An 18749-nucleotide genomic window follows, 5' to 3' on the forward strand; every position below is an offset into this window, starting at 1 on the left:
AGGTTCAGCCCTATTTTGCAGCATCCAGGTTTGTCCTATTTTTTTCTTGTTACTTCCTTGGTTGTGGTGATGTTCCGAGTTAGGTGGAGGATTTTTTTTTGATCCAAGGAAGGTAGAAGGAGATCTGTTTCAAATTTGATCTCATTTTTGGGGTTGTGAGGCATTGTATTGTAGAAGGACGTTTAGGGCTGGTTGTTTGCTTGAAGGGTGGAATGGCTTCAAATGGGTTTAAGGTAGATTTTAAGAAGTTTGATGGCAAAAAAAACTTCACCTTGTGGGAGCAGCAGATGAAAGACTTGTTGGTGCAGCAGTGGATCTATAAGGTCTTGATAAGAGAGATATCGAAAAAGATTAGCACTGAAGATTGGAAGGAGCTGGAGGAGATTGCCTTTAGTACGTTTCGGATGTGTTTGATAGATCAGGTTCTATTGGAGGCTGATGAACACTTGAATTAAGTCACTAGAGATACACAACTCTATTTAATTGCTCTTTAGTTATTAAGAATTTGATACTCTAATTTATTTTGCAACTAATTAGAAGATTGGGCTCACACAACTCAAATTGGACTCAATTTGACTCAGATATGAGTGAACCAGGCAACCGGCTTCCATCCAGTGTGAACATGACTTACTCATAAAGGGATGAGATGCAACCCATCAAGATTAAGGGTCAAAATTTTATTCCAGTGTGAATGCGACTTAAAGATCAATAGATCAGATGCAAGCTACAAGATCTAAAGGCCTAGAAGTGATACTCCAATCAAGGGCCTAGAAGCAAACAACTTAAGATCTAATGGCTTGGATTTAAGCCACCTCTCCACATAAAATCCTAAGAAGCCTCACACCCCATATCCCTCATGTTAAAACTCTCTTTCACATGAATAATCTTCTCACATCTCCCTCTCTCCCTAATCCTTTAATTCTTACATGCTACACACAAACCCTATGCCCCATTTCTTTTGTTTCTTACACGTACCAAACTCCCAACAAACCCATGCCAAAATAAAAAAAGTCCTTCATGCCTAAAACTCTCCAAACCCTAATGCCCCTCCTCTCTATAAATACACACCTAGTCCTCCTTTTTCAAGACAATAGCCCCCTTGTGGGGATCATCTACCTCTACTCCCATAGCCTTAGGTTCCACGCCACAGCCCTTCTTCACGCCAAGCCGTCTTCCTAGATTTTTAGCTGGTCATAAGTCCAATCTTTTTTCCTCAAACTTTGCTGTCCCAGACCTCCATCAGTCCCCTATAAATTATAAAAATTTTACATCCAAAAGCCTCCAAAAAATCCTCTAAACCTTTCTCTCTTTCCAGCCCTGCACACTGCAGCCTAAAAATTTCAGCAACCCTCTTCCACCTTCCAACCTCTTTTAAACCCACTTCTCTTAACCTATTCTCCACCAAATCTTCTCTTCTTACTGCTAAAGGTCTTCTTCAAGTTTGAGGAAAGGAATCTCTAGATTTCAGGATGCAAATCATGGTGAAGAGCATCCCCATGGCTGGCTAGTCATTAACTCTTAGAAAATCTCTGTAATCTGTTCAGACAGTGTTTATTTATTTTAAATATTGTGTATTTCCTTCTTGATATGCAATAAATTTTAGTTTTCATGCTTCATATTTTCATGCCTTTATTTTACTTTGCATGAGATCTTAATTTAGAATAGTTTATATCCTTTGGGATGAGCTATGATCTACGGATATGGTTTGTGCTCTTTGGATAGATTATCTTTAGACAAGATTTTTTTTATTTTATATCTAAATAACTTTTACTAGCCTATACCTTTAAGAGATGGGCCGTGATCTACGGATATGGACCGTGCTCTCTAAAATAGGCTATATCTTTATTATTTAGATATCAAAGCAAAGGTATGTTAAGAAGGATACCAACTATCGAATAAGAAAACAGTTGAGATCCTGAGAACTTCTCTCATATTTGAAGTTAATATTTAATTAAGTTATTTATTTTTTTGCTTGGTTATTGAGTAGTCTTCTAATTCATCAACTTCTATTCATCTTTAATTTGAGATTAAAATAACTCAACCGTAACTAACGTGATCCTTGTGGATATGATCTTGATTCATCCTAACTACATAGTAGTAAATTAGATTTATTTTTGACTGCCTACAATAGTAATCAGAGGTCAGCACAGAGACCACAGTGAAAGGTCTTTGGCAGAAGCTAGAGAAGATGTACATAGCAAAAACATGATGAACAAGCTCTAGCTAAAGAAGGGTTGTACATCTTGCGGATGTTCGAGGGAGGTGATTTAGTTAGTCATATTCAGAGGTTCAATCAGGTGTGTTCTGATTTGATGAATATGGATGTGAAGATCGAGGAAGAAGATCGAGTGTTGTTGCTATTATGCTCACTTCCATTGGCGTATGATGGTCTGATCACAACCTTGGTATACGGCAAGGAGTCCTTGGAGTATAAGGAGGTTGTGGGTGTCTTGAGGTCGAACGAGTAGTGGGAGAAGATCTGCAAGGGTGGCTCTATTGTGGAGGCACTTGCTGTTCATGAGAGGCAAGAAAGATCAGGGAAAAGAGAAAAATCTCAGGGCAGATCAGAGAAAGTCTTGAAGTGTTACAGGTGCCACTAGACTGGACACTTTAAGAAGGATTGTCCCCTTTGGAAGAAGGATAATGGAGGAGAAAAGAGGGATTCCATTGGTACAGTCATTGAAAATGAAGAGTCAGATGAGCTCTTGGTGGTTTTGGAGGAGCCCACAGTGTGCGGTGTATTTGAGACAGCTTCGAAAGAATTCACAGAGTGCAGAGGATCCGAAGGGACAGTGACGAAGTTTGAGATGCAGTTGGGACACAGACAGCTAGGAGATGCAACACAGACATAGCCGGATACGGACGGCTGTGCAGTCGTGATATGCAGCCAGGACACAAGCGGCTGCATAAGCGAGGCAGATGAAGCTGGGACACAAAAAACTATGGATCGCAGGACGGACGTAGTTGGAACACAGACAGTTGCGAACTGCAGTATAGGCACGATCGGAGATAGGCGACTATGGCGCTACAGCACAGACACAATCGAGGAGATAAGCGGCTGTGGTCCATGGCACAGGCGTAGCTGGAGATAGGTAGCTGCGGAGCCATGGCATGGGCACAGCTGGATACAGGCGACTGTGGGACACACGTGCAGCTGGATTACAGACAGCTGTAGGATTCCTTAAAGGGGAAGGCTACGATCAGCTTTAGAAAAAGTTCAGTCCTTTGCAAGGGCTCATAGAGAACTAAAGATTCAGGTGGAGCATTGTCCAGAGATGGCTCCATTGGTGCAGGTGGCATCAAGAGAGCCTTAGATCCAGATAGAGGCTATGTAGTATCAGAACCGAGGAGGATACCTTAAAGGACACAGGCTTCAAGTTTCTTGATGGTGGAGGCACGCAAGTGCAGGATCGATGAATGGGGCATGGTGCATAAGAGGTTCACTATGGCGACAGATGGTATCCAGTATTTTAGTGGATGCGGACACATTGGATGCATGAGCATGGAGTACTGGAGGGCATTATCTGAACTTTTTACATGGGCATCGATACTAGGAAAGTTCCATGGCTGAAAAGGAGTCTATGGAGTCAACAAGACACAGGAGGGTGCCAAGAGACAAGGAAGATTCTTTAGCCTAGGTGGAGGCGGTTATCTTTGAGGCCTCTAGGATTGAAGGGGATGGCATCAGTGTTGGTGTGTGCATGAGGAGTTGTCAGAATACACAGCGACAGTAGGATCACATAGATAGATTGTGTGAAAGTTTGCCAAGGCTTAGGGGCACCAAAGTAGAGATTGTTAGTATATGTGTGGTGCTCCCAATCCATAGGAGACCATGAGTGGAGCCAGGGGTTGACTTTGGAAGGCTAGAATCAGTTTGGATCCTAGGACTAAGACAAGAGTGGTCCTAGAGTGGAGGCGGTGCATAGCTCTCCATGGGCTTGAAATTCAGGCGATGAGGACTTCGAGGGACATGATTGGGGCTTTAGATATCTAGAGATACAAGGTGGAGTAAGGAACCAGAGCCAAGGATGAAGCTATGAGAGAAGTAGTTTCAATAGGTTAGTCGACTCAAATTGAGACCGGATCAACTAAGTTGTAGGTTGGTCAACTCAATCTCAATCTGGGTTGATCAAGTCTCAGAAAAACAAAAGACAGAATTTCAAGAATCTGTGGCACGGTATACAGGTTAGTCAACTCAGTTTAGTCTTAATCGACTAAGTTTCAGGTTAGTCGATTCAGTCTGAGACTGAGTCGACTCAGTTGTGCAGACAGAGCACAATAGATTTTCTGTTTGGGTCTAGAATTGAGTTTTGATCCTAGAGTCTTAAGGCCTTATTTAATAGGTCTTAAGGGGACTAAATCAGGGATTGGACTGGGATTAAGTCCAAGAGATGAGAGCATGTAAGACATGGGTGTACATGGGCTCGGTGAGTGCTTTCATATATTGATTCAGTTAGGAAAGTTTTTGATCGGACCTATTGGCTATGTATATATATACATAAGATGTATTATAATTTTATAGATTATTAAGATGAATGGAATGAATTATTTTTTTTTCCCTAACTCTCTCCCTCTTTGGTTCCAATAATAAGTCTTAGCCTTTTTCTCTGTTCTTCTTTGTTTGCTGGATTAACATCCAGATTTTATGCGAGGCGATCCTCATCTAGTACGAGAATTGTACCAGAGGTTTCTCAATAGCCATGGAGCATTTAAAGTTAATTCCTCTTTTTATAGGAGGGAGTCATTTCCCAACTCAGATGGGGGTTCTTTCCTTATACATTATGGGACTATGGGATGGTTTTTTCTATCGCGGGCGCGTAATGGGCATCTTCTTTGCAAGCGGGGAAGTTATCCTTTATGGTCGTGGCCGCCACCTATTACCTAAGAAAGAGGGATCACTTGAGAGGCTCCAATTTGACTTGGGAGGTATTGAAAATAGCCGCTTCCTTTGGAGGTAGTGTGAATCTATGGTCCTAAGAGATTACTCCGACGTCATGCCTAGAACGGGCCTGGCTTCAATGATAGTCTCTCTATGGTGTTTTTGTGGAGTACATGCTTCCAAGAGGGATGGCCACCAGATTGCACAGTCACTCTTCGATGTGGAGCGTGGTCCTTACCGCTTGGAGACCTCATCCGTGGGACCCTCAGTAGCCTACTGGTGTAGGCTTCACCCATCGTTGCCGACGTCGTGCCTGCTTTCTGGCTGGATCGATGAGGATGGTGATTGCCGTCGATATCTAGGCATAAGAGCACCTCTTTCTCCTTCTCGTGCGGTCCTTTTAGAAATTTGAACATGCAGGATTGGAAAGTTTCGAGTGTGGAGGGGGGAGATTGTAAGCATTGGCACTTCATTTTTGGGAGCACAGGGCTTGTACATGGAAGATGGCAGTGTCCTCAAGTTCTGATTTTCTTTTTGGCAAAAGAAGAGAAAAATTCTTTCCAGTCAGGATGCAAAGCTATCATTGGTCTTCATTTTTCCTTCTATTTTTTTTCTGTCTATATAATCATACTCATCATGATGCTTTCCCTATAACTATCATGAATAAAATACTTTAATTGTGATCGAACTTGCATTGCGCAACTCTGACTTTTTGTAATTTCATTCTTGATTGTATTTAACCATCTCATGCTAATTAGGTTGGATCGCTCGCCCCTCACCTTTGGGCCTTATTGAAATGGTTCTAAATGTCATCTTTTGTCAAGGAGTAACAGGAGCAGCTAGGCTAGGTGTTTGGAGGCTCCCATAAGGCTCAAATTCACGATCGATGGTTTTGAAATAAGGTCATTGGTGTTGCTTGGGATTGGAGTAGCATCTAATCCTGATGCTTTTCAACGTTTGGCCTCCTAACTGGCAGTTCTCATTTTGCTTTCAGATAAATGTGGAGATGTGTGCGGCGAGTTTATGGTACAATCACAATCCAACAAACACGTAAACAACCAGACCCAGATCTTTGATGGTGCGAGTAGTAGTCTAATGTCATGGGGCTTTATCCACACTCGCATCGAATAGGTTAAAGCCTCATTTGCACTCCCACCGAATAGGTGGGGGCTTCGGATGTACTTTCACCATCGTGGAGGCTTCAGATGTACTCCCACCATCATGGGGGCTTCGAATACACTTTCATCAAATAGATGGAGGCTTCGATTGTATTTTCACTATCGTGGGGGCTTCGAATACACTTGTTGAAAATTATATCTCAAAGTCAATCATCAGTCTGTTGATGGTTGTACTCATTGTATGTAACTGTATATTAATTATTCATTAATAAAAATTATTTGGCCTTTTCATCACAAAGTGTACATCTTCTTTTTGAACTTCTGTGTTGTGATGAAGTCCTTAGGACTATTTTGATCGATAAAAGAAGATTTATCGTTTAGTCCTTAAATATTTCACGATCAAACAATATGCTATTATTAGGATGATAGATATATCATGTAGGTCGTTGTGTACTATATGAATTGGTTGTCCTCTTAATCAAGGAGTGTGGAGATACTAGTATGGCATGTAGGTGAGATGTAGGAGTACATCTCACTAAACTTGATCTAACTACGGAGCACTCAACTGTCAGGAGTAGTTCACGAAGGATATGGATATTAGTGTCCCTCCGACCTAAGATCGCTATGATGACTTGCAAGCAACTCACTGTGCTTTAGTGTCGGACTATCTGAATTTCTAATTCAGTGATGAAAGATTTTTGGACACAGTCAAGTACTTGCGAAGTTGGTGTGTGAGTCAAGATGGGATTGACTACTCCTAATTTTAGGAGTTAGTGCTATATTATATTTCAATTCAGCAAAATCTTGTTCAAGGTGGTCTTTATGAGAGTCACAAGATTTATGAGGTTGAGACACATTATGGATATATTAATTATGAGTTGATAGCTTTTTTGGGCCTCATGTGGTGCTCCCAAAGCTCAGAAGATCAAGACTAAGGTCAAGGTCCAAAGTCTATGAGGTGCTCATGGGGTTTCTAGGACTAGTTTGGGTCCTAGGACGAAAGGCTGTCAGTCTTTCGGATCTTGAGGTTCAAAAATTTTTGGACCTAGAGGGGCTAACTTGTTTTGGGCTAGATTTGAGTCCTAGATAGATAAGATTTGTTTAAATCATAGATGTACATGGGTTTGGATTAGCACAAATCTCATATCAAGTTAGCCAAGAAAGTTTTGTGGTTGGGTCACATTGACCTTATATAAATACCTTTATATTTAAGATTTGTATGAAGGGTTCAATCAATCAAATTATTTTTTTCTAAAACTCTCTCTCTTCCTTTCTTTTCCCCTCTCTCTCTGGTCTTCTCCCTATCCTAGAACCAAGAAATCTAGGGTTTCTTGGCCACCAACCCCAAAAAGAAAGAAAGGAACCAGTGCTGCCTCTTTTGCACGCCCGTATTTTGAGCACCCCCTCTTGGCTACTCAAGAGGAGTTCTAGGTTTTAATTTTTTTTGCTTTTGGAGGCTTCATCAAGTGTGCTTTCAGGTCTCAAAAGGTAGATTTCAGATTTGATGGAGAAGGGGTTCAAATCGAAGAAAGAAATCCTATTGACAGGATTTATAAGGCTGCTGCAACCAGAAAGGCTGTTCTTCTTCAATGTGTTTCATCTCCTTCCAGGGAGTTTTCTTTGTTGATCTCTTGGTAAGAGGTACTCCACATACCTAAAAATATGGCACAACAAGTGGTATTAGAGTCCGTGTTGCGTGGAGGGAGAACGAGATACCAGAAGGTGAAGATCTTTAAAGGCTGAAATTTTAGCAAGATCCCTATCGAGGTATTTCTCAAATCCCTTGGAGTTTCTGTTGTGATTTGGTTTGGATCCAGCCATGGCAAGCAACATGAAAATTGATTTTAAGAATTTTGATGGGAAAGAAAACTTTTCTATGTGGAAAGTTAGGGTTGAAGATCTCTTTGTTCAAGTAGATCTAGATCAGGCATTGGAGGAGAAACCTGAAGGGATGTCGGATCGTCAATGGATGTCTCTAGAGAAGAAGGCTTGTTCGATGATTAGAGGATGTTTGGTAGATGTGGCTCTCTATTCAATGTTAGAGGAGAAGATCTCGAAGGGTTTGTGGTCGAAGTTGCACACCACATATATGAGAAAAAATATGTGCAACAAGCTGATGTTGAAGAAGAAATTGTACAGCCTTCGGATGCAGAAAGGCAGAGATGTCTTAGGTCACATCCAGAGGTTCGACCAGATGCGCAACGAGTTGTTGAACATCGGGGTGAAGATGGAGGAGGAAGATAGATTTATATTATTGCTATGCTCGTTGCCCTCTTCCTATGATCCATTGTCGACGATGCTGTTGTATGGCAAGGAGACTCTAGAGTATGAAGACATGGTCTTGGTGCTGCGCTCCAATAAATAGTGAAAAAAGATGACCAAGGATGGAGCTCCCCAGGAGGGCTTGGCCGTGGGGGAGAGGTCAGGAAGAGGAATAGAAAGAGGCAAGTTAAGAGGATGATCGAAGTTTCGAAAGAGCAGAAGCAAGAAAGAGGCTCGGTGCTACAAGTGCAATGAGATCGGATACTTCAAGTGAGATTGCCTGCAGTGGAAGAGCAAGAAGGGAGACAAGAGAGGATCTGATGTGCTGAGTATGATGGCTGATCAAGAGGTGGAGGATAACCTCTTGGTGGTATCTGAAGGTCACAGACGATACACAAATGTATGGACTCTGGATTCAGCATGTTCGCATCACTACACCCCAAATCGATCTTGGTTCGTGACATACACCAAGATTGATGAGGGAATCGTGACACTCGAAGATGATCACCCATGCAAGGTTGCTGGTATAGGAAGCATTCGGATGAGGATGTTTGATGAGATGGTACAGACTCTCATAAATATGAAGCACGTTCCAGAATTGAGAAAGAATCTGGTGTCACTGGGCTATTTGGAGTGGAGCGGCTTCAGCTTCAGCAGTCGTGCGAGAAGTGGAGTCTTGAACATCTCAAATGGAGCTATGGTGGTGATGAGAGGTAGAAGGATGAAGAATAATCTCTATAGATTGGAAGGATCTGTGGTGATCAAAAATCTGATGCAGCAGCTACAGCACAGGATTAGCAGGGGGCTCATCGGTTGTGGCACTACTACCTAGACCACATGGGTGATCGTGGGATGAAGGAGTTGAGCAAGCATGATCTGATTTTAGATCTGGATGGAGATATTTCAGAGGTATGTGAGCCATACCAGATGAAAAAGCAAAGGAGAATGCAGTTTGCCAGTAGTTCAGCCCGTAGTGCAACTCCACTGGAACTAGTCCACACTGATATGTGGGGACCGATCTCAATTTCAGCCAAAAATAGGGTAAGATACTTTTTGACCTTTATAGATGATTTTTTGAGTAAGGTATGGGTCTACTTCATGAAGGAGAAATCAGAAGTCTTCACCAAATTCAAGGTGTGGAAAGCTGAGGTGGAGAAGGAGACAGGTCGGAGCTTGAAGTGTCTGCGGTCCGATAGTGGCAGAGAGTACACCAGTAGAGAGTTTCATATTTTTTATGAGGAGTGCAGCATCAAAAGGTACTTCTCGGTGAGAGAGACTCCTCAGCAAAATGGGATGGCCGAAAGAATCAACAGAACCCTTTTGAAAAAGACACGGTGCATGAGGCTACAGGCAGGACTTCCTAAGGCATTCTGGGTTGATACAGTGGATGTAGCCTGTTATTTGATGAATCGATCACCTCACACAAGATTAGATGTGATATTCCAGAGGAAAAATGATCTAGAAGGAGGATTGGACTGAGCCATCTAAGGGTAATTGGGTGCACGGCATATGTGCACATCGATGCTGGTGAGCAGACCAAGTTGGATGCCAGGTCACGGAAGATGGTGTTCTTGGGGTATTTACGAGGAATTAAGGGATACCGGCTATGGAATCTCTTGGAGAAGAAGGTCATCATCAGTAGGGATGTCACCTTCGATGAAAATTAAGTTCTCCAAAGGCGAGATGGCATGGAGGATCAATAGGACTAGCAGGAGGTGCAGTAGGACAGTGTTGGACAACTTACATCCTATTCTCTTTTGCCTCTTGCAGGTGCATTGGGAGGACTTGGTATTTAGGTGGAGCACTCTTCAGATGTGTCTCCATAGATAGAGAGAGATCAGACGAGTGATAGAAGCCAAGAGGTCCAGCAGGAGCAAGCTAGACCTAGGATGGACATCGGGGTTGCACTGCACAGGCCCAAAAGAAATGTTAGGCAACTGGAATGATATGGCTTCGAGAAGACGTTGTCATATATCCTGATGATGGCAAATGGGGACTTCTACACCTATAAGGAGGCCATGGAGTGTCAGGACAGAGAGAGGTGGGTCCAAGCAATATCCAAGGAGATACAGTCTCTCCACAAGAACGAGACGTGACGATTGGTGCAGTTGCCACAAGGAAAGAAACCTATTGGTTGCAAATGGGTTTACCAATGCAAGGAGGGATCTTCAGAGCATGAAGGTATCAGGTACAAGAAAAGGCTAGTGGCCAAAGGATACTTTCAGAAGGAAGGCATCGACTTCAGCGAGATTTTTTCTCCTATCATCAGACATACTTCCATCAGGATGTTGCTGAGCATCGTAGCAGCTCAAGACTTGAAGCTGGAGCAGATGGATGTCAAGACGGTGTTTCTCCATGGGCATTTGGAGGAGAGCATCTATATGGAGCAGCCACCAGGGTTCCAAGAGTCAAGAGCAAAAGGGAAGGTCTGTTTGCTGCAGAAATCGCTGTATAGGCTGAAGTAGTCGTCGAGATAATGGTACAAATGATTTGATTCCTATGTGAGGAGCATCGAGCTTTTCAGGTGCAAGTATGACTCTTGTATTTATATTCAATCTTTGGAGGATGGGTCTAGGGTGTTTCTACTCTTGCATGTGGATGACATGCTTATAGCATGCAAGAGTAGGAAGATTGTACAGGAACTGAAGGCAGTCTTGTCTCGGGAGTTCGAGATGAAGGATTTGGGGCCTGCGAGGAAGATCTTAGGCATAAAAATTTTTGGAGATCAAGCCAAGAAAGTGCTGCATTTATCTCAAGGAGGCTACATCAAGAAAGTCTTGGAGAGGTTCAGGATGAAGGAAGTAAAACCGATGGAGCTGTCACTTGTCGGCCACTTCAGACTCTCAAAGACGATGTCTCCACAGATTGAGGTGGAGGCTCAGAAGATGGAGAGAGTGTCATATGCCTCTGGTGTGGGAGGCTTTATGTACGCCATGGTGTATTGTATGCTGAATATCGCCCATGCAGTGAGCCAAGTTAGTAGGTTCATGGCACAACCTGGCAGGGAACACTAGTGAGCATTGAAGGGGATCTTCAGGTACTTAGTGGGTACTGTTGGAGTCGGCATCTGCTACGGACAGCGAGGAGGTGTTAAAGGACTCTCCAACACATCCAAAGAGGCTCGGGGGCTGATAGAAGGATTTGTAGATACTGATTTTGGTAGAGATGTGAACACTCGGCGATCTACGATAGGTTTTGTATTCAGCCTGTTTGGAGGTCTAATTTCATGGAGATCATGCTTGTAGCCCATCACGGCCTTATCGACCATTGAGATGGAGTATATTGGCATTACAAAGGCAGTGAAGGAGATCCTATGGCTGAAGGATTTGGTGTTGGAGATGGACGTTGCACAGGAGACCGTCAGGGTGCACTGCGACAGTCAGAGTGCCCTGTTACTTGCACCGAACTCTGTCTACTATGCGAGGATGAAGCACATTGATATTAGATATCACCAGATCAGAGAGCTTGTAGAAGAAGGTGAGGTGGATCTGGTGAAGGTCCACACCAAGGAGATTCTAGTGGATGCACTGATGAAGGTTCTTCCACGGGACAGTTTTCAAAGATATGTGACACTGATGTGCTTGATGGATAGGATGGAGTTGGCTGAGGCCTTGGGGCACCAAGGTGAAGATTGTTGGACCTCATGTGGTGCTCCCAAGGCTTAAAAGACTAAGACTAAGGCTAAAGTCCAAAATCCATGAGGTGCTCATAGGGTTTCTAGGACTAGTTTGGGTCTTAGGACGAAAGACTGTCAGCCTTTCGGGTCTTGAGGTCCAAAAATTTTTGGACCTTGAGGGGTTAACTTATTTTGGGCTAGATTTGAGTCATAGGTAGATGAGATTTATTCAAATCATTGGTGTACATGGGTTTGGATTAGCACAAATCTCATATCAAGTTAGCCAAGGGAGTTTTGTGGTTGGGTCACATTAATCTTGTATAAATACCTTTATATTTAGGGTTTGTATGAAGGGTTCAATCAATCAAATCATTTTTTTTCAAAACTCTCTCTCTCTCTTCTTTCTTTTCCCCCTCTCTCTGATCTTCTCCATGCCCTAGAACCAAGAAACCTAGGGTTTCTTGGCCGCCAACCGAAAAAGGAAAGAAAGGAACCAACGCTGCCTCTTTTGCACGCCCCTATTTTGAGCGCCCCCTCTTGGCCGCCCAAGAGGAGTTTCAGGTCCTATTTCATTTTGGTTTTGGAGGCTTCATCAAGTATGCTTTCAGGTCTCAAAAGGTAGATTTCAAATCTGATAGAGAAGGGATTCAAATCGAAGAAAGAAATCCTACTGACAGGATTTACAAGGCTACTGCAACCAGAAAGGCTGTTCTTCTTCAATGTGTTTCACCCCCTTCCAGGGAGTTTTCTTCATTGATCTCCTGGTGGGAGGTACTCTACACACCTGAAAATATGACACAATAAGCTTAACTCTGAGTCATCCTAAGCACTAAAAGTCAAAAAGATGAATTATACGTAACCATAGTCTAAGGTTCTTGAATGTTGCTTTGCAAATATTTGACCTATCCGAATATTGGGTACTATTACTAGATGGTTACATCAATTAGTATAGAAATTTATTCTTATACTACCAATTTAGGTTCAAATATATGAGGTCACACTCAAAAGAAGTTACTGTCCGATCAAGTGACTGATCAACGATTGAGAATCGTTCGAGCGTATAATCGTCAATATGATTGATGGTTAGCCTTATGCAAAAGTTACAATAAATTAATTTACTAAAAGATAGTAAATTATAAGGAGATTGATTAATAATTAGATTATTGATTAGCTCAATTTGATTAAACAATATAGTTTGGTTCAAGTCTGATTGAATTAGATTCAATTAAATTTGATCCGATTAGGTTATGAGATGACCTAATTGCTAAGGATGATTGATTCTTGATTTGATCAGGACTTGGGCTCAATTAAATTTTAATTTGATAAGAATTTAATCTAGTTCATATGATACTTAATTAGATTAGATTTTGTTATCTAATTGGATCTAATCTAATTTGATTAGCATGAGAACCAAATGGATAAAATCCTAGAGTCCAAACTAGGTTGGACTCTTCCTAGCGCCGACCACCCTTTACCCACGCCACATTTCTCATCACAAATACCAGATTTGCATGAGAAAACTCCATGCCAAAGAGATGTTTCTCTTCCCTCCCAATGCCCATTTGGATGAAGATAAAATCTGGTTTAAGGTTGAATTCAAATTAGATTTGAATTCAAGATGAACTTGATCTTTATTCTAGTTCAAATTTGATTTGAACTAGCTCTTATCTTCATCTTCATGCCAACATTAAAAACCCTTGACTTTTGTGCAACAATTTTCAGGTGTGTTTTTACCATGAGAAACGTTTCTCTCTAGGGCATGAGGTTTGGGGCAGGCGTTGGCTTCTTAGGCGTGTGTGATTAGAGGAGAGCTGACTCCTCTTGGTGAGAGACCTAGAATTTATTTTAGGATTCTTGGGTGAGGAAAAATCAAAGAGAGAAGAGAGTTCTCCTCCCTTTTTCCACCACCACATCTTCCTCTGTATTCGTCTTCAATTTTGGAGGAGTTTGAGAGATCCGAAGAAAGACTAGATAAGCCATCAATAGGATCTTCACGTAAGCTAGCACTTTCGAAAAGATTGATCAGCGTAGGACTTCGAGTGGACGATTCATAGAGGTCAGACATCCTGTGCAGCTGCGAGCAACCAGCAAGACCATGATATTTAGATACGGTGATCTACTACCCATACTTAGGTGATGAGTTTTGAACTCATATTTATTATAGATATGATCTATGGTATAGATGTGATCTACTATTACATGTTTGATATGATCATATATGCAGATTTTTATTTTCAGATCTCATATATGCAATATAACATATTATAGATCCTAAGATAGGTGTTTAAGATTAGATCTAAAGTATGTTTATTAGATTAAATAGTTTAATCTAATCTGTCTTCTGCTTTAAAATTTTGAAAAGTATGCTTGAAACATCTGTCGGTTTCCTATAGCACTCCCATCGAACAGGTGGGGGCTTCAGATGCACTTCTACCGTTGTGGGGGCTTCGGATGCACTCCTACCATCGTGGGGGCTTTGAAGCAAGACAACTGTTGGATATGAGCTGGAGATCAACCGACAAATGAGATCATTTAGAAAGGAGACACCTTTTATTGATCAGATACACATCTACAGTACATGCGGAGGTTTTCTGAATTCCAGGGGCAGGACAAAAGTGTCCCATCCAATTGTTTTAGGCGATAGATTTCGGTTCTGATGATCTCTTTCACTTGGTAAGGACCTTCTCAACTAGGGGTCAGCTTCCCATGCTCTGCAAGTTGAGAGACTTCCGTTCGGCATAGGACCAGATCGTCGATCCTGAACTCTTTATTTCTGACTCGAGAGTTGTAATATCGGGCCATTTTTTATTGATAGGCTGCCATCCGAACTCATGCTTTTTCATGAACTCCTTCTAGCAGATCTAGATTCACTTGGAGTTATTCCACATTGGCTTAATCATTATAGTTCTTGACCCGAAATGATGGGAGCCCAATCTCCATCGGTATGACAGGTTCTGTTCTGAAGGAAAGATTGAAAGGAGTCTCACTGTTGGAGTTCTCTAGGTGGTTCTATAGGCCCATAATATACTATAGAGTTCATCGACTCAGACCCTCTCGGCTCGTTCGATCCTAGCTTTTAGGCACCGTAGAATAGTTCGATTGGTAACTTCAACCTCGTCATTAGCTTGTGGATGTCCCATCGATATAAAATATTGAGAAATGTCATGTTTCTGATAGAACTTAGCAACTTTGACCAAGAGAATTGGCGCCCGTTATCTGTGATCAATACTCGTGGGAGGTTGAACCTACAAATGATTGACTTTCAGACAAATTTCATTACCTTAGCTTTAGTTATGTTGGCCAAGGGTTCGGCTTCTACCCGCTTAGTGAAGTAGTCAATTGCTATGAGTAGAAACTTTCTATCCTAAAGCTAGAGAAAAATAACCCAGGATATCCATCTCCCATTGCACAAATAGCCAGAGAGCTGTAATTGGGGTTAATGGAGTGGCTGGCTGGTGCTAGATATTGGCAATCTTTGGGCACTAATCACAGCGTCTGATGAAGTCAATGGCATCGTCTTGCATTTTGGGCCAGTAATACCCCTACCGAAGTAGTTTGTAGGCCAACGACTTTCCAACCACATAACTTTCGCATATTTCCTCATGTACTTCCTGAAGGGCATATTCAACTTCAGTGGGGTGAAGACACCTAAGAAGCGGCAAGGAGAATGATCACTTATAAAGCTTCCCTTCATAGAGGATATAGTGTGGGGCCTGATGTTTGATTTTCTTAACTTCCTTCGAGTCAGCCGGTAGGACTCCATCCTTCAAGAAATGAATGAAGGGGTCGATCCAACTAGGCTCTTCATCAACCTACAGAACTTGGATCGGAACTTCGAGGCTTGGCTTTTCTAGCACTTCAAAGAATAAATGTTTAGGGAGATCGCCTGGTGCCAAGGTGGCTAATTTGAAGAGTAGATCAGCCCTCGAGTTCTCCATTCGGCATACTTGCTGAATTTCTAAATTAAAAAATATTGAGGTGAGACTCTTTACCTTCGAGAGATATTTTTTCATATTCTCCTCTCGTGCTTCATACTTTCCTTTAACTTGGCCAGCTATCAGTTGCGAGTCAGTGTAGATTTTTAGCTTCTTGACTCCTAGCTCTTACGCAATTCTTAGTCCGACCAAAAAGATTTTATATTCAACTTCATTGTTGGTTGCAGAAAAGTTGAATCATAAAGCATATTCTGCAACAAATCTATTTGGCCCTGAAAGCAACAAGCCTACGCTGGATCCAATGGAACTAGTCGATCCATCCACGTTTACAGTCTAAAACTTGCCTTGTTCATGGGGCGGGTCTCAGAAGGGAATCTTGGCCCCTTCTTTAAATGCTTTTGGCTCCGTCGAGTCTTCGGGAATAGTATATTCCACTATGAAGTCAGCCAGAGCTTAAGCTTTGATAAAAGGCCAAGGTCTAAATTCCACTCCGAACTTTATAAGTTTGATTGCTCATTTTGCCAATCATTCTAAAGTATCAAGATGATGTAAGGCAATCCTTAGGGGTTGGTCAGTCATGACTACAATCGGATGTGGCTGAAAGTAAGGCCGAAGTCTATAAGCAGAGATAATAATAAGGGCAAAAATGAGCTTTTCTATTTTGATGTATTGGGTCTCTGCATCATAGAGGGTTCGGCTAATATAATAAATAGGCTTCTGAATTATCTTGTTTCTGAATCAGGACAGAACTCATGATAATTGGAGAAACTACTAAGTATAGGCAGAGCTCTTCACCTATTCTTGGCTTGCTCAGAAATGATAGGAAAGCCAGGTAGCTCTTTAGCTCTTCAAAAGCGTAATTGCATTCTGCAGTCCACAAAAAGTCTTTGGGTTGTCTCAGAATCTTGAAGAACGGAAGGCACTGTTTGGTCGATCTGGATACAAATCGATTTAGCATCGCCACCCATCCCGTGAGATGCTAAACTTTTTTTATAGTTTCAGAGGGTTCATGTTCTGAATGGCTTCGATCTTCTCCAAATTGGCTTCCACACCTCGGCTCAACATCAAAAATCCCAAAAATTTTCTCAAGGTTACACCGAAGGCACACTTTGTCGTGTTCAACTTCACTCGGTATTTTTGAAGTGTGGCAAAGATCTCTTTGAGGTCATCTATGTGGCGGCACGAAGTCTTACTTTTGACGAGCATATCATCCACATAGACCTCCATATTTTGATTGATCTGATATCCAAATATTTTATTTACTAGGCATTGGTAAGTGGCACCTGCATTCTTTAGGCCAAAGGATATAGCCCTGTAATAAAAGAGACCTTGATCAGTAATAAAGACGGTCTTTTTCTCATCCCCAGGTGCCATCTGGATTTGATTATATCCTGAGAAGGCATCCAAGAAGATGAGGAGCTCATGCCCCAAAGTAGCATCTACCAACTGATCAATTAAAGATAGAGAGTAGCTGTCTTTAGGGCATACCTTGTTCAGATCTGTAAAGTCTATACAGATCCGTCATTTGTCATTCATTTTTTTTTACTAAAATCACATTGGTGATCCAATCAGGATAAGTTACTTTTTGAGTGAAGTTAGCCTAGAGCAGCTTTTTCACTTCTTTAGCTATCACCTTTTGTCGTTCGGGGGCGAAATTCTTTCTCTTTTGCTTCACCGACCGATGTGTGGGCTTGACACTTAGCCAATGCATCATTACCATAGGGTCGATCTCTGGCACATCTGCAAGAGTTCAGGCAAAAATATCTGTATTTTTCTGCAAAAAGAAAATAAGTTGCTTTCTTATTTCTGGGTCTAATTTTGATCCGATTTGTGCCATATGCTCCTCGTTCCCATCATTTAATGGGACCGCCTCAAGGTCCTTTACCGGCTCCTCATATTTTTTGGTTAAGTCATCATGGGTATCCAGCTTATCGATAAAGTAAATCTCTGGTTATTTGGCATCCCGAAGCGCAATGGTATAGCACTGGCATGCCAAAGCCTGATCCTCCTAAACCTTACTGACCCCATAATGGGTCGAAAATTTCATCTTGAGATGGTAGGTGGATACTATCGCTTGAAGGGCACTGAGTCCTAGGTGCCTGATGATGGCATTGTATATAGAGGGCGTCCGCTCCACCAAAAAGTCTACATGGGCCACCGACCATCGAGGAATTCGACCAGTAGTTACGGGCAACGTGACAACCCCTTCAACGTGTATGGCGTCGCCTATAAATCCTACCAAGGGGGCATCCAACCATCCCAGGTGCTCAGGAGGTATTTTCATTTTAGAAAAAGCATCATAAAATAATACATCCATTGAGCTTCCATTATCTATTAGGACACAACGTACATCATAGTTTTCTATATTCAAAGTTACAACCACCATGTCATTATGTGGATACAAGACTCCTTGAGTGTCCTCTTCAATGAAGGTGATGGGCTCCTCAATCCTCAGCTTCTTAGATGATTCGGCTTCTACTTCAATCCTAAGCTGATTCCCCTTGCTGCTACATTGATGATCCTAGTTGGGGGATGGTCTTTCGAAAGCTCTTGTCACTTCTCCTGCTGTGGGGGATCTCTTCGGTGCTCCTCACGATGTTCGAGATGGTGTCTGATAAATCAATCCAGACATCCACGGTAAATAAGCTCTTCAATCTAATCCTAAAGCTGGGCACGATCTTCGTTGTCGTGGTCGTGGTCACGATGATAAAGACAGAACTTATTTGGATTTTGGCGCATTGGGTTCCCCGTCATTCTTTAAGGTTGAGAGATCTGGCCATGCACCTCCATAAGGACCTATGTCCGGGGAACATTGAGGGGAGTATAATTGATAAATTTTTTGGACGGAGATAGATGTTGTTTCTTAACTGGACCCTGCCATTGAAATCCCCTTGAGGGAGTTCGGGATCGGTTGTGCTTTGGGGGAGATCGGGCTTGCC

This window comes from Elaeis guineensis, chromosome 10 (assembly GCF_000442705.2).
Source record: "Elaeis guineensis isolate ETL-2024a chromosome 10, EG11, whole genome shotgun sequence".
NCBI classification, from domain to species: Eukaryota; Viridiplantae; Streptophyta; class Magnoliopsida; order Arecales; family Arecaceae; genus Elaeis; species Elaeis guineensis.